Consider the following 22,301-nt stretch of genomic DNA (forward strand, 5'->3'; position numbering starts at 1 on the left):
TAACATTAATCCCAAAGAGAAGGCATATAATACAGCAATATTAGTGGGAATTTAAAGATTGGGAAGCTGTTAAAAACTAACAGAAGGCAACTATAAAGTCATTAAGCGTGTAAACATGGAATAAAAAAGTATTCTAGCCAATAGTATTAAAGCAGGTACCAAAGGTTTCTTCAAATACATAAAGTGTAAAAGAGATGTGAGAGTGATATCGAACTGTTGGAAAACGATACTGGAGAGATAGTAATGGTGGACAAACTGAATAAATATTTTCGTCGCCCTTCACTGTGGAAAACACCAGAAATATGGTGGATGTTCCAGGTGTCAGGGGTCATGAAGTGCATGAAATTACCATAAATAGAGAGGAGCTTCTTGAGAAACTGAAAGGTCTGAAGGGACAAAAAACCACCTGGACCAGATGGTCTACACCCCGGGGTTTTGAAAAAGGTGTCTGAGGAGATTGTGGGGCCATTATTAATGATCCTTCAAGTTTCACTAGATTCTGATGGTGAAGTGACGTCATTTTCCCGCCAGTGAGAGGTCATGTGATAGTTTTTTCAACAGGGTATAAAAGGAGAACCCCGCCCTGACTGCATGTTGCTGCGTATTTGATGTTATGACGCAGTTTTATTTTAAAGTGGAGTTTTACTTTCTGACTTAAGTCTCAAAGGTTATTGCCGACAGTTTTGCTAGAATACTGCCAGTTAAAATCCAGTCGGAGAGTGAAGATTGATCGAAGTTCGGGAAGCGAGGGAAGTTGATGTCGGCTGTGAAGCAGGTTCGACCTTTATTTAATCTTCGCACGAGGAATTAGTAACCTGTGTCCGTGTTAACTCCTGCTTTGCCAAAAGAGCAGAAAGATTTGGATGCAGAATTTCGCCAAGGAAAGTGCAGTGCCTTTAAGCCGTTTTATTTCCTTCAATCGTAAATCCCTCGGCAAAGTATGCTTCAGCTGGGATCAGCAGTAACGCCACGAAAGAGAATTTATTATTCCAAGGAAAGCCTCTCCTAAGTGACTGTGTAAACATTTGGACTTTCGCATTGCGACTTCTAAGAACTGTTTTCGCATTATCGCTTTAAGAACTGTTCAAGCTGCCGCATAGCAGCCGACTTCCGGTTAAGTTAGTTGTCTGTTTACTTTGTTTTTTTTAAGCAGTGTTTAATAAATGTTTTATTTCTTATTAAAAAACTGTCTCAATTATATATTCATTGTTGCTGGATCATAACAACCTACTTCCAAACGCCTTAAAACTGTGCTCTCTCGTGTTAGCCATTAAGGGGAAATCTTGCCAGGCTAATCAGTTGGAATTCATTGAATAAATAACAAGCTGGATAGACACAGGCGAATTGTTTGATATTTTGTACTTGGATTTTTAGAAGGCCTATGACAAGGTGTCACACATGAGGCTGCTTAACAAGCTACGAGCCCATGGGATTAGAATAAAAAGTCTATCATCTAGCATTTGATAGATGTATACACATTTATGAAGTGTATAGCTACGGTAGATGGCAACAGGCTTTTGCCAGTGAGGTTGGAGAAGTCCACAACTAGAGGTCAAGGGTTAAGAGTGAAAGGTGAAATGCTTAAGGGCCCAAATCTTCATTCAGAGGTCCCTAAGAATGTTCATTGTATTTGCTAACGCCAGTGAGGGATTCGACTTCTATTACAACATCCTCCCTATAACTCAGGTCCACCAGATCCAGCAACATTCTTGTAAATTTTCTCTGCACACCTCGAATTTTATTTACATCTCTCCTATAGGCAGGTGACGAAAGCCGCTCAGAATACTCCAAGTGAGTCCTTAACGTCTTATACAACTGCAACATAACTCCTATCTCCTATTCCCAATACTTGGATTTATGAAGGCCAATGTGCCAAAGCATTTTTTGCGACCTTCATCTATATCACAACTTGCAATGAATTATAAACCTGTATTCACAGTTCTATCGCACACCGTAATGTCCTGCCTTTCATTGTGTAAGCCCCTCTCTTGATGGCCCTACCGAAGTGCAACGCCTCGCATTTCTCTGCAATAAATTACATCTACCATTGCCCCAGCTGGTCCAGATCCTGCTTAAAGCTCTGATAGTTTTCTTCATGTTCACTACACCCACAATCTTGGTGTCATCTGTGTTGACCCAATTACCCACATTCTTATTCAAACTATTGATCTAGATGACAAACAACAACGGACCCAACAGCGATACCTGCTGCACTCCACTACTCACAAGCTTCCAATCAGAGGGGTGGCTGTCTGGCTTCTCCCACAAATCCGATGTCTAATCTAATTTCGAACTCATCTTGAATGCCGAGCGCGTGAACCTCCTTGATGACCCTCCTTTGCATGTCCTTGTCAACTGCCTTGCTGAAGTATATGCAACCAACATCCACCGCCTTGGCTGCATCAACTTACCATGCAACTTCCTTGAAAAACACTTTAAGATTGTTAAAAAGAAAAAGGAAGCTATGCTGACTATCCCTAATCAGTCCATGTTCTTATAAATATTCAAATAACCGGCCTGTTAGAATACCTTCCAATATCTTTCCACTACCCTGATGTCAGGTTCACCAGTGTATAGATTCCTGGTTTATTTTAGAGTCTTTCTTAAACAGCCAAAAAAAATAGCTATCCACCACTCCAGTGGTACCTCACCTGCCGCTAAGGACGATTTTAATATCTCTACTTATGCCTTTGAGAAAGGAACAGAATATTGAGAAGATTAAAGGCTTGTAGTGAGTGAATGAAAAAGGGAGATAACCAAAAGGGAGATAGCCAATTGCACGCGTGTGCATTTCTCTTCCGTGCAAGCGTATCGGACTATGACTTCTCATCCTGTTTTTTCCAGTCCTGATGAAGGTTTTCGTCCCGAATCGTTGCATGTTTACTCTTTTCCGCAGATGCTGCCTGGCCTGCTGTGTCAGAATTGAGAGGATCTTAACATCTGTGATGTCTGCGATGGGGAGTATACTGTGGAAGAGATGCTCTGTGAGAAGGGAGGTGTTGAGGTTTTATTGCACTGTTAGAGAGACAGTCCTGAGACATCACAGAGACGTTCCGTCTGGATAGTGAGCCTGTTCCCGGAAAGCATTGAGTACTGAAGCCTTACTTTGTGCTTCCCTATCATCTTCCAGCTTATACTTTCCTTTCCCCACCATGTTTTCCCCTCCTTTCCAGTGCTATTGAACGGTCTCGGACGAAATGTATTTAATTGAATAAAGGACTGGTTGTATCCCTTTCCAATTACCTGATTTGAACAAAAGTATCGCGAATTGTTTCTGCCTGGTTTCGAACCAGGGACCTTTCGCGCGTTAGGCGAACGTGATAACCACTACACTACAGAAACACTACCACATTTTAACATTTCCCACATGTAGCATTTACGAATTGACCTGCACACAACACGTTCGGTCAGCTAATTTGCACCCAAAGCTAACGACTAAATTACCGTAAAAGGCACCTCGGTATTAATAAAACACCGAATGCAGTGGCCCATTTCCGCTGATAACAGTCTTCACGAACACTGCCACAATTGAAACTGGCTCCCGCTGAGTCCAAAACTGCACCACAAAATTGAAAATCTGTCTGTGGTCCTGCGAGTCCCTTCATGTGTGCGCGAAATGGACTTTTCCATGTCCAACGGATAAAATCTACTGAAATTACCAACAACGGTTCCTTCTGAGGAAATCGGAAGACACAAACAAAGAGGGAGACAAACACCCGAGGAGGGGCGAGGGTTGGAGGTAGATTTAACGAGATATTCAGCTACAGGGAGGACACAGCGAGGAAGATTGTATTTCATGCCAAGTGCGTGGCACTAAACTGATCCTGTCCTTCCTCCAGCCTGTGATGGGCATTGAAGATTGATCGAGGGCTTGCTAAATGCTAAAAAATGCCTTTGGCCAGCGGTGATCAATCTGAACAGCAACCGCTAAATTACGCACTCTCCTGACAAACTCGAACAAGAGTCAGATTTGTGTTCTCTGCCGCATTTTAACTGGAAACTAGTCGTGAATAATGTGAACGTGATAACAAACGTACTAAAAACCCGCTGAGGTTTAAAAAACCACCAGGTTATGTGGAATAGCGAAACTTGCAGGACGTTGTAAAGTAATTGGTAAAGTGCAATTTCAGACTGAGAGAAAGCGGAAGCTAGTGAAATGTTTCAACCCGTTTCTCCTGTTTTCAGTTGTGAACTTCTGTTCCACAGCGCATAAAATTCTAGAGCATCTCAGTGTTCACCAACAGGGCACCGAATCCGCTGTTGGTGCTGAGGGGGCATTGAGGGAACGGATCCGAGCCGCGGCACGCTCAGTTTGAATAAAACAGGCCGGCTGCTGAAGTTCTGCAAGTCAAACCGGTGATATATAAATAGCCGCCAGTCTGCAATCCAGAGATCTCAGTGTCAGTGCTGATGAAGTGTCTTGGCTCGAAACATTAACGTTTTAACACCTATACATGCTGCCTGATTTGATAAATTCCTCCTGTATTTCGTGTATGTCACTAAATAAAGTACTGAGCGGTAGATTGGATGGGGTGGAAGGTTGATTTAAATTGTTCCTGATGAATCTAACGAAGATTAAAACGTGACAGGAGATTGTATGAATTCTGTGTGTGCACAGACTCGGTCATTGAAGAGAATGCGGCTCCCAGTAACAGCTGAGGCAAAGACTGACTGCCCTCCGCTGGCAGCGCCTGGATCAGAGAGCGGATATACTGCTCTCTGGCAAGTGCATCTCTCCCACTACGGCAGATCACTGAAGTTCCTTCTATGTGTGTACCTCGTGGCGCAGTGGTAGTGCGTCTATCTCCAGAACATTGGCAGCATTTTCAGTAATCACATGTTCATTGGAACCATGCACGGAGAGAAGATCGAGAAAGACTAAACATTCAGCAAAAATGAGGATTCTGGCAAAATGGAAATAGATCTCTTTTGTAAGATGGGCCTCGACAATTACTGCTCTGGAGTTTTCGAGGTGAATCACAGCGCAATAGTCTTAGCAGCTATCACGTAAATTCAACCGCTGTTCTAGCTTCAAACATTTATTCGTGTTTTCCGTCTTTGCACTGATAATTATCACATCGGGATGCCAATTGAAGTGATAAATTCGAGAAAGTACTTCATTGCAGAGATCTTAACTGAGGTTTCACTAAAAAATTAAACAAACTCCGGCAGAGACCAGGACCATAAGCAGCGATGCGCTGGGTGTTCTGTTCCAAATGTTATCCTGCGGAATTTGAACTGATTCCCGAATTCTGTCGTCAAAGTGCAAGATGACAGTGTGCTCACAGCAACATTAATCGGAATGCCCCGGTCTGTTCTGATTCTGGAGATGTTCAGCTCGCTTCCCTCGGCAGGCGAAGAAGTGTATGCAGGTCTCTCGAAATAGAAATTCAGGGCGTACATTCGCTTTCAAATGTTGTTTTTATCATCAAGAGACACAGCACGTCCTTCCGCCCCAACGTGCCCAATTCACCCAGGTGACCTAAACAATAACTAACCTTGCGACATAGAATCGTGGGAGGGAACCGAAGAGCACGCCGTCACGAGGAGAACGTACAATGGCCTTACAAACCGCGGCGGAAATGAACATAGGTCCGTAGCACTGGACACGACTTTGCCACCCACCGATAGTCCCCAAGTCAAGATGTTCCCGACGAGGGTGGGATTCCTAACCACACGTACAAATCACAATGGCATAAGAATCCGTCGTCTTAACCAATGGGTCAATAATCTGGCCCAAATGAGAAATGTACGGCTGCAATGTGACGGGTACTGATGGACTGGATTTGTCGGTTCTTCAACTGAAGAACGATTGAGAGTGGACGAATGCCTACAGTCGATAAATTGCAATTTCTTGTGAAATAATTTTCCCGAATAGTATCGACTACAGGCTCTGTGGCGCAATGGATAGCGTGTTGGACTTCTAGAACTGAATGAAGAAGTAATTCAAAGGTTGTGGGTTCGAGTCCCACCAGAGCTGGTGTTCCGTCTGGATTCAATTTTCTAGCGAGAAAGGACTTCAGACTGGATGAGTGAACCAGGGTTGTCGAGGCATATTGAGGATTCTGGTAAAGCAAAGAAAAATACATGTATGGTGAATTGACATAAATAATGTCGCGCTATTCAGAGCATTTACAGAGACAGGTGCGTAAAGAGGCCCCGAAGGATCATTGGGCACCCGAGTCAGCCCAACCACAACCTGTTCCAGTTGGAAAATGTACCGCAGCATTTGTACCGCAGCATAAATGCCAGGACCAACAGTCTCCGGGACAGCTTCTTCCACCAGGCCATCAGACTGAGTAATTCACACTGATACGATTGTATTTCTATGCTATATTGACTGTCGTGTTGTGCATACTCTTTATTACAAATGACTATAAATTGCACATTGCACATTTAGACGGAGACGTAACGTAAAGATTATTATTCCTCATGTACAGTATGTGAAGGACGTAAGAAATAATGTCAATTCAATCCTACAGAAAACTATTAAATTGAATACCCTACTGCATAGCTGCAAAAACAAATGTCCATTTCCGTTGCATATTTTCAGATAGGTTATTTTCGAATTGATTCCTTCACTTGCGCTTTCTTCTATATTATTCTAGCTTCGTTCGGAATTAATTTCGGATTAATCTTCGCTAAATTACAAATGAAATTACGTGCACCTCTCCCATTGTCACCACAGTACTTCCATCATGGAATGTGACCTCCATTTAGATTTTTCTGTGCGACGCTGTGATGGTCAAGTGTTTAAGTCGCTGGATTCGAAATCCAACAGAGTACGTTCGAACCTGCTTGTACCCGGTTTTCACTTACCTGGGGAATTGCACCGACGGAATAAGCTGGAAAACAGTTTTTGCGATTAATCCTCGTGCCTCCTTCTGTTCCCGTGACGTGAAGGGGGTGTGCGGCACGAAATACGGCCTGCAGATGATCAGACTCTGAGATTCTATTATTATATTAAGAGGAATAGGATAATCTGGAGAGTTGGTTATCGACAAAGAGCATGGCAGACCTCTTTACGTGCTCAAGCGAAGGGCGAGATCCAAAGAATGAAAAGAAACGGGGATATACATTTGTTTCGTGACACGGAAAGAAAACGAGGAATACGATCTTGTTTATTAGGTTAAAGACAGTATTGTGGCGACCCATTTCCTGGCGCATCCGAACCGACTCACAATTAGATAGCCTACGGGGGTTTGCGAGCACAGAGCTTTGGAGCCTCTGCGCCATGGGGGGCCGGTTGAGAGAGGCTTAAAAGTGAGGCTGAAGTTTTCGAATAAAGTTTTTTCCTTCGACTGCAGTTACCGACTCCGTGTCGTAATTTTAGCGCTGCGTGTAGCACACCGCTACAATTGGTGACCCCGACGGTCCAAACGATTTTTGGACCAGAAATGACCGACGCCGCCTCTGTTCATGCGGTTTCGTTGAAACTGCCGGGTTTCTGGACACAGCGCCCGGACCTATGGTTCCAGCAAGCCGAAGCCCAATTCCACGTTCGCCAGATCACCTCAGAGGACACCCGCTACTACTACGTGGTGAGCTCCCTCGACCAGGACACAGCGGCCCAGGTCGCGGAGTTCGTACAGTCGCCCCCGGCAGACGGCAAGTACACGGAATTCAAAGCCCTGCTCCTCAGGACTTTCGGACTCTCACGGCGCGAGCGGGCTGCCCGTTTACTGCACCTGGATGGCTTGGGCGACAGACCTCCATCGGCTTTAATGAATGAGATGTTGTCTCTGGCCGACGGACACACATGCCTCATGTTTGAGCAGGAATTCCTGGAGCAGCTGCCCGAGGACATACGCCTGCTGCTATCCGACGCGGATTTCAGTGACCCCCGGAAGGTGGCAGCCCGGGCGGACTTGCCGTGGAACGCCAAAAAGGTGAGCGGGGCGTCCATCGCACAGATCTCCCAGCCACGCTCCCGGCAGCAAACCAGTCCAGGCCCGGCCGCAGAGCCCGCCAACCCTCGGCCCAATGAACACTGGTGCTTCTACCACCAGCGGTGGGGCGCAGAAGCCCGCCGTTGTCGCCCGCCCTGCAAGTTCCCGGGAAACGCCAGGGCCAGCCGCCGCTGATGGCTACGGCGGCTGGCCATCGGGATAGCCTCCTGTATGTGTGGGATAGAAGGTCGGGACGCCGGTTTTTGGTCGATACTGGGGCTGAGATCAGCGTTTTACCTCCGACGAGTTACGACACCCGCAGCAGGGCACCGGGTCCCCCCCTGAGGGCCGTGAATGGCAGCACAGTAAGGACCTATGGCACCCGACAGGTGCAGCTACAGTTCGGCTCCAGCCAGTTCACGTGGGACTTCACACTGGCCGCCGTAGCCCAACCACTTCTGGGTGCGGATTTTTTGCGGGCTCACAGCCTACTGGTCGACCAGCCCAGGAAGAGACTGGTACACGCCGAGACCTTTCAGACGTTCTCCCTGGGTGCAGCCCAGTTGCCAGCCCCTCACCTCGGCTCCATCACGCTGTCCGACAACGACTTCACCAGGGTCCTGGCGGAGTTCCCATCGGTTCTGGCACCGCAGTTCACAGCGGCCATGCCCAGGCACGGCGTACAGCACCACATCCCGACCCAGGGACCACCCCTCCACACCTGCGCTCGGCAGCTTCCCCCGGACAAGCTCCGACTGGCGAAGGAGGAGTTCCAGAGGATGGAGGAATTGAGGATCATCCGGCGGTCCGACAACCCATGGGCCTCCCCCTGCACATGGTGCCCAAAGCGACAGGGGGCTGGAGACCGTGTGGCGACTACCGCAGGCTGAACGAGGCTACCACACCGGACCGCTACCCTGTGCCGCACATTCAGGACTTTGCAGCAAACCTGCACGGCGCACGGATCTTCTCCAAGGTAGACCTCGTCCGGGGATACCATCAAATCCCGATGCATCCTGACGACGTCCCCAAAACGGCTCTCATCACCCCTTTCGGCCTTTTCGAGTTCCTCCGCATGCCGTTCGGCCTGAAGAATGCCGCACAGACGTTCCAGCGGTTAATGGACGCGGTGGGACGGGACCTGGACTTCGCGTTCATCTATTTGGATGACATCCTCATAGCCAGCGGCAGACGTCAGGAGCATCTGTCCCACCTCCGTCAACTCTGCGCCCGACTGAGTGAGTACGGTCTTACAATCAACCCCGCCAAATGCCAGTTCGGACTCGATACCATTGACTTCCTGGGCCACAGGATTACTAAAGACGGGGCAACCCCTCTGCCCGCTAAGGTAGATGCGGTCCGCCTCTTTCCCCGACCCACCACGATCAAAGGCCTTCAAGAATTCGTAGGTATGGTCAATTTCTACCACCGCTTCCTCCCTTCAGCTGCCCGGATCATGCGCCCCCTGTTCGCCCTAATGTCAAGTCCGAGCAAGGACATTACCTGGGACGAGGAGTCCGCCGCCGCTTTCGTTCAAACGAAGGAAGCTTTGGCGGACGCCGCAATGCTAGTACATCCCAGAATGGACGCCCCTACCGCCCTCACAGTGGACGCATCAAACACGGCAGTCGGTGGGGTGCTGGAGCAGCTCATCGCAGGTCGCTGGCAACCCCTGGCGTTTTTCAGCAAACACCTGCGACCACCCGAGCTTAAGTACAGTGCTTTCGACCGGGAACTGTTGGCGCTCTACCTGGCAATCCGGCATTTCAGGTACTTCCTAGAAGGTCGGCCCTTCACCGCGTTCACGGACCACAAACCGCTTACCTTTGCGTTTACGAAAGCGTCCGACCCCTGGTCGTCCCGCCAGCATCGCCACCTGTCCTACATCTCTGAATACACGACGGATGTCCGGCACGTCTCGGGTAAGGACAATGTCGTGGCGGATGAGCTCTCTCGCCCTACCGTTCATGCCCTTTCCCAAGGGGTAGACTTTGAGGCACTGGCAGAGGCACAGCAGGTAGATGAGGAGATTCCGAGTTACAGGACTGCAGTCTCTGGTTTGCAGCTCCAGGACCTCCCCGTAGGCCCAGGTGAGAGGACCCTACTCTGTGACGTCGCCACCGGCCAGCCCCGTCCAGTCGTCCCGACAGCATGGCGGCGCCGCGTTATCGACTCCATTCATAACTTGGCGCATCCCTCCATCCGGACAACTGTCCGGATGGTTTCCAGCAGGTTCGTTTGGCACAGACTCCGCAAACAGGTCAGTGAATGGGCCAAAACGTGCATGCACTGCCAGACGGCCAAGGTGCAGCGGCACACCAAAGCCCCACCGCAGTAGTTCCATCCCGCCCACCGGCGTTTCGGCCACATTCATGTGGATATCGTGGGCCCCCTGCCAGTGTCGCGCGGAGCGCGGCACCTCCTGACTATCGTGGACCGGTTCACAAGATGGCCAGAGGCGGTCCCGCTCACCGACACCACCTCCGAATCTTGCGCACGAGCCCTGATCGCCACCTGGATATCTCGCTTTGGTGTACCAGCCCACATTACCTCCGACAGAGGCGCCCAGTTCACCTCCAGCCTGTAGTCAGCTATGGCCAGCCTTTTGGGGACTCAGCTGCACCACACAACTGCCTACCACCCACAGTCGAACGGGCTAGTGGAGCGTTTCCACCGTCACCTGAAGTCGGCCCTCATGGCCCGCCTGCGAGGAGCCAACTGGGCGGACGAGCTTCCCTGGGTCCTACTCGGCATCCGCACAGCGCCCAAGGTCGACCTGCACGCCTCGTCGGCCGAGTTGGTATACGGCGCGCCCCTGGTCGTCCCCGGGGAGTTCCTACCAGCCCCAAGGGGGCAAGAGGAAGATCCCGCAGCAGTCCTGGGCAGACTACGCGAGAAGCTCGGTAACCTGGCCCCCATACCCACTTCACAGCATGGGCGGCACCCGACCTGCGTACCCAAAGACCTACAGAACTGTAAGTTTGTGTTTGTACGAAGGGGCGGGCATCGGCCGCCGCTGCAGCGGCCATACGAGGGGCCGTTTATGGTGCTCCGGAACAACGGGTCCACGTTCGTGCTGGACGTTGGGGGGAAAGAGGAGGTTTTCACGGTGGACCGCCTCAAACCGGCCCATGTGGACCTGGCGCAACCGGCCGAGTTTCCGGCGCCTCGGCGCAGAGGCCGACCTCCCAAGCAGGTTCTGGCCCAGACTGTGGACATTGGGGGGTGTATCGCCGGTTCTGGGGGGGGGATTATGTGGCGACCCATTTCCTGGCGCATCCGAACCGACTCACAATTAGATAGCCTACGGGGGTTTGCGAGCACAGAGCTTTGGAGCCTCTGCGCCATGGGGAGCCGGTTGAGAGAGGCTTAAAAGTGAGGCTGAAGTTTTCGAATAAAGTTTTTTCCTTCGACTGCAGTTACCGACTCCGTGTCGTAATTTTAGCGCTGCGTGTAGCACACCGCTACAGTATTTTATCACATAATCACAATCTCTGATAGTTCAGGAACGCTAAAATTATTTATACTTCCACAGTGGCTGCCCGTCAGTGGCCCTATTGCTTTTTAATTTTTATTTCAGTGCAATTCCACTTTTGATCTGGCGTACATGGCTGGTGGTTGGTTCCTTAAGGGTGTGCTAGCCAGAGGAGGTAGTGGGGGCAAGCTCTCACTACTTGCTGAATGCATCTCAAATAACCTCTGTCAACCAAGTGCAGCTCCTGTTCTTCACGCGTGGTCTAACTACTCCCAACGGAACTGTTTCTTCGGACAGGAGAAGGGGCAAAGGCAGAATACTGGCGCCTTAAATCCTATTGCTTTGAGAAGATAGGGCTCGAAGGGCAGGGTTGGCAACTCATCTAGGAGAAGGCAATTTCTGATCTCAATCCTTCTCTGCCTTGCGGCTATATGCACTCCTGGGGAAGGCTTCGGGATTAAATCCGAGGAAAGATCCGGAGTGATGACTCACGTGCGCACAATGAAACGGCGGGAAGCAGGTGAAGTAGTGTTGATGGTAGCGGAAGGATCAAAAACTGCATTTAATTGAATATATGTCTGGTGTCGACCTTTCGTGGTTTTGAATTAGATAAAAATCCGAATTTGAAAAATTGAACTGCATCACTCATTTCACATTCTGCTCGTGGTCCTGTGAGTTCATTCCCGAGTGTGCAGTCGGAGATTTCAATCTGAAAGGCAATGGAAATTTAACAGACATTATCAATATAGGCCGTACTGTGTAAACGGAAAGAAATAAACGGTAAGAGAGATACCCACGATGAGGCAAAATGCTGATTATAGGCGGGTTTAGAGACTCAGGCACAATGAGAACACAGTGGGATTAATTGTGTACATTTACCATCACTATATGAGGCATTACACTGGTCCAGTACTTCGTCCAGCCAGCGATGGTCATAGACTTTTGTTAGTTTGTTGGGGTGTTTTCAAACTGTTAAGTGCTTTCCCATGTTTCTGCAGCAAAGTTTCGGGCATTTGTTGTCAACATGAACGGAACAGCCTGATATCGCAATCGCAATTCGCGTGTAATCGAAATGTGAGAGTGACTACACCACAAAGTCGGCAATTTAAAATACCGACAATAGAACCCAGCTGGACATAAAAGATGAAAGGGAAATATGCAATTTCTGTCTGCTGATCGGAAGTAGAGATGTTCAGAGGTTTCTAGACGCTTCTCCCGTCAAAGGTTATAAACTTCTGTCGAACTTGTTCGCTTCCGCACTTCTTGGGGCTGAGGGCGACTTGAGGGAGGAAATGTACACTCAAGGAATAATCTCACTGGGCGTGCGAGTCAACTTAAACGCAGAAGACTAGCAACCGAAGTTCTGCAAACCGAGCTAAAGAGCTATCAACAGCTGCCAGCTTGTGCAATTATCAATGCAGTATAGTTGATGAATCTCAGCCAATCCGGCGGAACGCTGAAGTTTCTTGTATAAGGGAACTGTCGTCACTTGACTTAGTGGCGCAACGGTAGCGCGTCTGACTCCAGATCAGAAGGTTACGTGTTCGAATCACGTCGAGGTCACAATCGATGCGTCAGATTTTGCCATCAAATTGCTTGCTCCGTCTCTGCTCAGTTGTTCTTCCCAAATTAAATGCACTTCGGAAAGCAGCCAGCCGAAGTGGACCTATGAGACCAAATTTAACAATGAACTGTCGTGTCTAGAATGAAATACTGTGTCGAAATACAAAATCATCTCTCTTTTATTCCTAAACCTGCGTTGCTGGAAATTTGAAATAAAAAAGAAAATTATGCAAGTATTCAGTAGGTCATTCAGCATCGAAAGGAGCTACATTTTCAGTACATTCAACGTTCCCACCATCTCTACATTATTCATTTTCTTCCTTCTTAAAGGGGAAGGAAGCCACCGCCTGTCCGAAAGCAGGTTTTCTTATGTAGCATATCACATAGAACAGTACAGCTCTGTAACGCCGCCCACAATTGTCTGCTCATCTTTTATGCTACTGTAGGATCAATCTAAGTCTTCCCTTTAATAGAGCCCTCTATTGTTCACGAAGGGTTTACGCCAGAGAGTAAACGTTTGACAAAGGAAGGAATTGAAACAAAATTCATCGAATGAATGAAAACGAGGATATATCAGTCCCTGAGATAAACACACATTTCCAGAATTTTTCTTCCATGCAATCATATTATCAAAATAATCTTCTTGGCCAGGATTCAACTTGGGACCTTTCGTGTTCGATTGGAACGTGATAGTCATTATATTGTAAAGCCGGCTACTGTAACTATACAGACATGGAAACCAGCAGGACGTAAACGAGGAAATGGAAAGATACAATTTCCCTGAACTGATCGGTTTTCACAGGAATAGAAGCTGTTGAGAGGTTTCGACACGCTTCTCCCGGTTTCATACTGTGAATTTCTGTCGAACCTGTACACTTCTGCAGCACTTGGGCCTAACAACGCCATGAGGGAGCGGATGTGCACCCAAGAAATAATTCTCAGCGTGGGTTGGGAGTCAGTTCAAACACAGCAGCTGTTCTGCAAGCCAAACTGTTGCACTTCTGGTTGAGTCCACTAGGGGATCAGCTACTCTGGATTCGGTGTTGTACGTGTCATGGGACCGGTCGTGAAATCCACATTCCAGTTCACGGTCCAGACCATATTCTTATTCCAGGTTTTACGGGTTTCCCCAGTTTCTGTTGAGGCAGCTGATTCCTGTTTGGGCTGACCTAATAAATAGCTTCAGGATTCAGCCTCTGGCTGCTCGATTGTTCCTGTCTAAACCCCCTGTCTGTATCTCTTCCCTTCACATTTCTCCTGGAACCTAGCCTTGCCTAGCCTAGCCTTGCCTCGCCTCGCCTTGCCTCTGCATGGAGCCTAGCGTCGCCTCGCCTCTCCTTGCCTTTGCCTGGAGCCTTGTCTCACCTCGCCTTACCTCTGTCTGGAGCCTTGCCTCGCCTTGCCTGTGCCTGGAGCCTCGCCCTGTTTGGAACTGACTGTCCGTGTCCACGCCTTCGCTAATGTAATGTAGGTCCGGCCGTTTTGCCGCTACCTAGCGTTGGGAACTGTCTGGTCGTGTTCAGCGTTCTGTGTTATGAGTCCCGGCCCTACGTCCTGTACTTAAGGAGGGGTCCCGGTTCAGTGTTCTGGGTGATGAGTCCCGGCCCTACGTCCTGTACCCAAGGAGGGGTCCCGGCTCGGTGTTCCATGTTCCTGTCTCTTCTTCGATCAACTTGTTATATTGTTAGGATACGGCAAAAATGAATATAGAATTGAGACAGGTTTTTTTTTATAAACAAATAAAACATCTATGAAACACTGCTCAATAAAAAATGAAAAGTAAATAAACGACTAACTTAACCAGAAGTTAACGGCTATACAGCAACTCGAACGGTTCTTAAAGTGATAAATGCGAACACACTTCTTAAAGTGATAAATGCAAAAGACCAAATGATTTATACAGTCAATTTGAAGAGACTTTCCTGAAGTAACGAATTACTCGACGACGTGACGTTACTGCTAATCCCAGCCGAAATATGCCTTGCCCGAAGGTTTTATGACGAAGGAAATGAAACGGCAGAAAGGCACTGGCCTATCCTTGGCAAAACGCTGCGTCCAGATCTTTCTGCTTTCAAAATTCAGGAGCTATCTCGGATGCAGGTTACTAATTCCTTCTGAACGAAGATTCAATAAGGTCGATCCTGTATTACCGTTGACGACACCAACTTTACTCGATCCTTCAGGTCTCCGTACTTCCATAAATCTTCACTCTCCAACTGGACTAAACTGGCAGAATTGTAGTGAAACTGCCGGCAATAACCTTTGTGACTTAAGGCAGAAAGTAAAACTCCACTTTAAAATAAAACCGCGTCATAAGACGAATACGCGACACAACGGAGTCACTGACGAATTAAACCACGAAATGACCTGTGCTACCGCAGAGCTTTTCCCTTTTATATCTGTTGAAACAGGCCATCACATGACCTCTCACTGGCGGGAAAATTACGTCACTCCACCATCGCAAGACCATTACATCATGCTCAGCAGAGACTCAATTACTTCATGGTCATGTGACAGTCACATGATACCCTCGAAGTATGTAACTATATGAAGAGCGTTTGATGGCTCTGTGCTTTGACAAGAATTCAGAAGAAAGAGCGGTGACCTAATTGAAACCAATCGAATGCAAAAAGCCTTGACAGAGAACATTTGGAGGTGGTGTTTCCGAGGTGGATGAGTCTAAGATCAGAGAACGCAGTCTCAGATTAGAAGAGCGTCCTGTTAAAACTCAGATGAGGTGGAATATCTTTAGCAAGAGAGTGGGAAATCTATACAATTCGTTGCCACAGGCTGCTGTAGAGGTTAAATAATTTTGTATAATTAAGGTTGAAAGATTCTTCCTGATAGGTCGGGGCATGAAGGGACACTGAGAGAAGGCAGGAGGTTGCGACTGCGAGAAAAAACGATCAGCCATGATGAAATGGTGGAGCAGACTTGAAGGGCCAATAGCCCTATTTTTATTCCTATACCTCATGGTTCTATGTTTATCGAGAATCGTCAGAAGGATTTCAGGTTTCATACAACATTACCTTATTACCAAGCCTCTGTCTCTCACTGCCCATTGTATCAATGTTGAAAATTCTAAATAAACATGTTAGCAAAGTACATATCTGTCACAATATACATCCCTGAGATTAATTGTCGTGCAGACAAACTCAATAAATCCAGAGAATAATAAACATAACAGAATGAGCGAAAGACAGCACCAACCAATGCGCAAAAGACAACAAATTGTACAAATACAAATAGAAAGAAAGAATAATGATAAATAAGTAACCAATAAATATCGAGAACATCAGATGAACAGTTCTTCAAAGTCAGTCCATATTTTGTGGGAACATTTCAGTGATTTCAACACCAGTCACACTCTTTATCGCTCTTCCCCTTTCTCTTGCTCCCTACGCTCTCTCTCCAACCCCATCCTCCCTGTACCTCCTTTCGTATGTACACAGTGTTCCCGATTGTGTGAGTCTCGAGCTGGCTCTGTATTTAGTATGGCTGTATTAAACGTTCTGCTTGCGTGCGCTTTTATTTGTATCTGGCCTCGGTTGTCGGCCCAGCTGAGATTACCTGCTGTGATGCCCCCTTATCCCCGCTAGCTTGTTTTTCATCCGATCCCGTAGCTGTTGTGCCCTTCCGAATGCAACTGGGATTTCAGTGCCGCTCCTGCGGATGGAGTTCCTGCTCCCATAGAACGGCCGCACTTGGCGACCGCAGCCTGCCTACTGACGACACGAGGCAGTCAGTCCATCGGTCCGGAAATGCCTGTCAGCAACTTCGGCAACTGTGGTGGAATGAGTAAGTGGCAGAATAAAACAAAACCTTCAACCTGGGGGAGCAACCGTGACTGGACTCGAATCGACAGTCTACAGCTGATTTCGCATCAAACGCCGAATCAGACGCCTTACCCATTGGACCACACGGTTGCACCCCGTTGGGAACGCAAAGGGAAAAAACGAGAATCCAGCCCACGATAGAGTGAGGAGCATTATTCTATCACCAGTAGTAAAGTGTTTTCACATATAGAATGACTACGTTAAGGGAAAAGGACATGCACATTGAAGTGAGTTGCCTTTCTGGATAAGGTTATAAGGCTTACCTGTGTTGCTCTGCCCTTTCTCGCTGACAGGCGCAATGTGGGCATACGGTCTGGGTGAGACGTATGAAGGGATCCGCTTCAGCATCGTCGCTAATTATCAAGGGATCGAAGGATTATTAATTCTAAAGCAACACAATACTGTGGTTAATTCCATTCCCAACATCACGTCGATAAATAAGCCAAAACCTGGTTCCCAACTCAACGAAAAACAACACACTGAGATCAGATACTCCATAATCCCATTATTTTTTCGTTTTGGATTACCTGACAGCAAGTTAAGGTAATCCAATGTGAATAATGATCAGAGAGGCTCTCCCCCCACCCTTCCATCTTCTATGCACCACTCAGACCACTTATCTCTTCTCAGCTACCTATCACGTCCTCCTGGGACTCTTCCTCCTTCACTTTCTCCTCTCCTGTCAGATTCCTTCCTCTCCAGCATTTTATTTTTTCTGCTCACCTGGCCTCACCTATCACCTTCTGGGTTCTCTCTTTCTCCTACCGCCCACCTTCATCTTCTGATGTCCTTTCCACTCTTAAAGATTTTTCTCGGCCTGAAAGATCATCTGTTTATTCATTTCGACAGGTGCTGCCTGACGTGCTGAGTTCTTCCAGCATTGTGTGTGTGTGTGTGTGTGTGTGTGTGAGACTTTGGATTTCCAGCATCCGCAGAACTTCTCGTGTTAGTAAATGAAGGAAATCAGTTTGTTTAATTAGACATACAGCGTGGAATCGGGATAATTTTAAAATCTACTAACCGGCTCGCCTATGGACTGTGGGAAGGAAGCTTAGTGCTTAGCAATAGCCAGTGTGAAGGCAGATTGAACTGCCGCAGTCAGAAGATTGTTTCCACCTGTGCTTAAAGATTTATTGTTATTCCGAGCAATAAGCGAACAGGGTGTCAGTAATTGAACACGGTCCTTATTCTTGTTCCAAGGTCATAGCCACAGTGATGTAGATATGGTTAGTGAATCCCTGGAAATGTTTGTTCCGGATGGCAGACGAGGCCAGATAGTTTTAAAACATTAAGTTCGAGAGAGAAACATATTCAAAACATCAAAGTGAGAGGTATGAAGTGAAAGATCAAAATGATTATGCTGCTGTAAGTGTCCTCTGAGGTCAAATTCCGAAGCAGTGGTGAGATCAAACAAAAAGAGTGGAATGTTATAGTTGACTGCAGGAGTGGGATTGGGTATTGTGAATGACGTGTTGTCGAAATCATGATTGGGTACTGCGTGTGAAATGTTCTATAAATCATGCGGCAAAAGCTCTGCAAGGTTTGCGTTGCTGAATACGGATACAATGTTTGGCAAAAGAACGGAGCAGTGAATCTGAAGAAGATCGGAATCAAAATTAGATGAAACAGAGCAAATTACACCTTATCATTCCAGCTGAGGAATGTTGCAAAGGCTTCCTGGCTTAACTGCTCAGAGCACCTGACTAATGAAAAGGAGATCCTTGGTTCAGCTCAATGCGAGGCGTTTAATGTATTGGATGCCTTGCGAATAATGAAGAGGGTTTCCATGGAAGTGCAGCCATCCACCGCATTTGCAATCGTAAATCAAAATCCCGCAAAAAGCAAAAGAAGACATATATATATATTTAAATCTATAGCTCCACTATAGATCTAATGGCCTCTACAGCTCGAGAACCATCCTGAACGGTTCAGGTCAGAGACGTTGATGACAACGCCGTTTCCCATTTTGTTGTGATTTTCAAAGTTTATCATTTATTATCAAAGTATGTATTCGTTGTGCGTTTTGACTTCAGGCCGTTTCTGGCATTTCTAAATCTGACTGCTTGAAAACATGTGAACAAAACTGTTCTGAATCACTCCCTTTTGCATGCAAACACACGCAACTGACGCTATTTATAAACTGTGTATAGCCTAACGACCACACAATATACATGGGTTTGACAGGAGCTAGAAAATGTTCGACAACAGTCGTCTACCCCAATTAACCGGCATATTGTCCCGAATTAATAAAGGAAATCCGAGCTATTTTCTCAATTAGTTTTTTTTTTGAAGGTTTGTCCCAAATAAGTGGTTATATTTGAAGCTACTCCTCCGTCATCCGTGACTTCATGCATCGCCTTAGCCCGGTCAGCCGCACTAGTATGCTGAAGCGACACACACAAGAAACCGGGGAACTCAGCAAGCCAGGCAGCATCTATGAAAAACAGAAAAAGAGAAGTTGTTTTCTTTTTGTAATGTGCAGGAAGTTTAAGGAACACTTGAGCTGGGTTCAGGATAGGTTTTTCACACTGAGACAAGGAAAAAATGGCAGGAAAAGGGAACCGCGGCTACGAAACACGTGAGGCAACTGGTCAAGAGGAAGAAGGAAGCGTATGTTAGATATAAGAAGCAGGAAGCAGGAAGGGCTCATTAGAAATACAGAGTTGGCAGGAGAAGCTTAAGAAAGGACTTAGGAGATCTCGAAGATGTATTGGTCATGATCTTTCAAGAATCACTTGATCCTGGCGTGGTCTCGGAGGACTGGGAAATTGCAAATGTCACTTCACTATTCAGGAAGGGAGGACGGCAAAAGAAAGGAAATGTCCCTCAGTGGTTGAGAAAGTGTTGAGGTCTATTATTCAGGATGAGGTTTCATGCATTGCAGGATGATCCACTGCATTGATTGCAGTGGGGAAATTCTGTCCCTGAACATGGTTATGAATCGTTTGAAATGAGAGGAAACATTGAATTTGAAGAGGTCAGCAGAAGCTGAAGCAATTTTATCGCTATCAGACGATACAGAGCAAGTTCCAACTCATCAAAACAGCTCGAGGACGGGCCAATGCCACGTAGCCTAACTTGCCAAGAAATCTGTCCAGTGAAAAGGAGCCGAGTTTTGGAACTCCCAGAGGCGCTTTTAGTTTACAGGGTGAATCCTTTATGAAGGGACGGTAGTTGCAAGAATCGCCATTACTTGATTTGTTACACATATGTTGCCGTAGGACAACGACCTATCTCAGCGCTAGGAAACTCTTTTCTCTTTCTGACTCAGTGCATCCGCAGGTAGTAGAACGTGACACGGCTTAATCTTCGTTATATTCACTATGGAATTTAAAACACAGCTGCATCCCCTCCCCACACCACAGTTCATTCCGCCTAGTTTGTATGTAGCAAGAAACACCAAGTGCTGGAGGTATTCAACGACACGAGAAATTCTGCAAATGCTGGAAATGTGAGTGGAAATCAAGATGTCAGGCGGCATCTCCGAAGGAGAATGAACAATTGACAATTCATTGAAAGACAGTTGATCCGTAATTTATTTACACTGATACTGAGATCTCTGAATCGCAGCGGGGCGGCTAGTTCTGATTCACCGGCTTGACTTGAAGAACTTCATCACCGGACTGCTTGTTTACAACTGCCTCGCACCTCTTACTGAAAAGAGTCTCGTCCCTCTGATCCCTTCTCTTCAGGCGCCGTCAACATCACCAACGGATTCTGTGGTTCGGTGATGAACAGTTTCGACCGATCGTTGTTCAGATAAAGGGTGTTCGCCTGAAACGATGACGGTGTATTTACCTCTCTTTCGCTGCTGCATGACCAGAGGAGTTGCTCCACTACTGTGTGCCTATTGTGACAGGAATTCTCAATCTGGATCTGGGAGAAACAAGTAAAAACTTTTCACCAGATTCCACTTTCTCTCACAGCCGATATATTCACTGAAATAGTATCCTTCAATTTACTCTTCAACGCCCAGCCGGTTTTCACGTCCTATGTAAACTGGTCTTGTTTTTTTTTCACATCCCAGCGCTTTTTATACGCCAGTTGTTATCACGGTCAAATTACACGCCGATAGTTCAAGTCAAGTCAAGTCAAGTCAAGTCAACTTTTATTGTCATTTCGACCATAACTGCTAGTGCAATGAATAGTAAAAATGAGACAACGTTTTTCAGGACCATTGTTTACATGAGACAGCACAAAAAACTAGATTGAACTATGTAATAAAAAAACAGAGACAGCTACACTAGACTACAGACCTGCACTGGACTGCATAAAGTGCACAAAAACAGTGCAGGCATTACAATAAATAATAAACAGGACAGTAGGGCAAGGTGTCAGTCCAGGCTTCGGGTATTGAGCGGTCTGATTTCTTGGGGGAACAAACTGTTATATAGCCTGGTCTTGAGAGCCCGAATGCTTCGGAGCCTTTTCCCAGTTGGCAGGAGGGAGAAGAGATTGTATGAGGGGTGCATAGGGTCCTTCATAATGCTGTTTCCTTTGCGGATGTAGCTTGTAGTGTAAATGTCCGTGATGGCGGGAAGAGAGACCCCGATGATCTTCTCAGCTGTCCTCACTATCCGCTGCAGAGTCTTGCGATCCGAGATGGTACAATTTCCGAACCAGGTAGTGATGCAGCTGCTCAGGACGCCCTCAATACAACCCCTGTAGAATGTGATGAGGATGGGGGGGGGGGGGGGGGTGGGAGATGGACTTTCCTCAGCCTTCGCAAAAAGTAGAGACGCTGCTGGGCATTCTTTGCTATGGAACTGGTGTTAAGGGACAAGATGAGATTCTCCGTCAGGTGAACACCATGAAATTTTGTGCTCTTTACGATCTCTCCCGAGGAGCCGTCGATGTTCAGCGGGAAGTGGTCGTTCCGTGCCCTCCTGAAGTTAACAACCAACTCTTTTGTTTGTTCACATTAAGAGAAAGGTTGTTGGCTCTGCACCAGTCCGTTAGCCGCTGCACCTCCTCTATGTAAGCTGACTCGTCGTTCTTGCTGATGAGAGCCGCCACGGTCGTCTCATTGGCGAACTTGATGATATGGTTCATGCTGTGTGTTGCAGCACAATCGTGGGTCAGCAGAGTGAACAGCAGTGGACTGAGCACGCAACCCTGGGGAGCCCCCGTGCTCAGTGTGATGGTGTTGGAGATGCTGCTCCCGATCCGGACTGACTGAGGTCTCCCAGTCAGGAAGTCTAGGATCCAGTTGCAGAGCGAGGTGTTCAAGCCCAATAGGCTCAGCTTTCCAATCAGTTTCTGAGGGATGATTGTGTTGAATGCTGAACTAAAGTCTATGAACAGCATCCGAACGTATGTGTCTTTTTTATCCAGGTGGGTTAGGGCCAGATAGAGGGTGGTGGCAATGGCGTCATCTGTTGAGCGGTTGGGAAGGTACGCAAACTGCAGTGGGTCCAGTGAGGGGGGCAGCAGGGTCTTGATATGACTGACGAGCCTCTCGAAGCACTTCATGATGATTTAAGCTGGACACTGAAGACTTCTTCGGCACGGGGACTATGGTGGCGGCCTTGAAGCACA

General features: G+C 47.3%; 3 non-coding genes across 3 annotated transcripts; 2 read left to right on the plus strand and 1 right to left on the minus strand.

Annotated features, from left to right (window-relative positions):
- Positions 1–3,269: 3,269 nt before the first annotated feature.
- On the minus strand, positions 3,270–3,342 carry trnav-aac (transfer RNA valine (anticodon AAC)). The gene has a single exon. It is a non-coding gene; the product is annotated as a tRNA-Val (tRNA).
- Positions 3,343–5,889: 2,547 nt separating this feature from the next.
- trnar-ucu (transfer RNA arginine (anticodon UCU)) lies at positions 5,890–5,980 on the plus strand. The gene is given in 2 exon segments: positions 5,890–5,926; positions 5,945–5,980. It is a non-coding gene; the product is annotated as a tRNA-Arg (tRNA).
- Positions 5,981–12,855: 6,875 nt separating this feature from the next.
- On the plus strand, positions 12,856–12,927 carry trnaw-cca (transfer RNA tryptophan (anticodon CCA)). The gene has a single exon. It is a non-coding gene; the product is annotated as a tRNA-Trp (tRNA).
- Positions 12,928–22,301: the final 9,374 nt, after the last annotated feature.

This window comes from Hypanus sabinus, chromosome 9, assembly GCF_030144855.1.
Source record: "Hypanus sabinus isolate sHypSab1 chromosome 9, sHypSab1.hap1, whole genome shotgun sequence".
Lineage (NCBI taxonomy): Eukaryota > Metazoa > Chordata > Chondrichthyes > Myliobatiformes > Dasyatidae > Hypanus > Hypanus sabinus.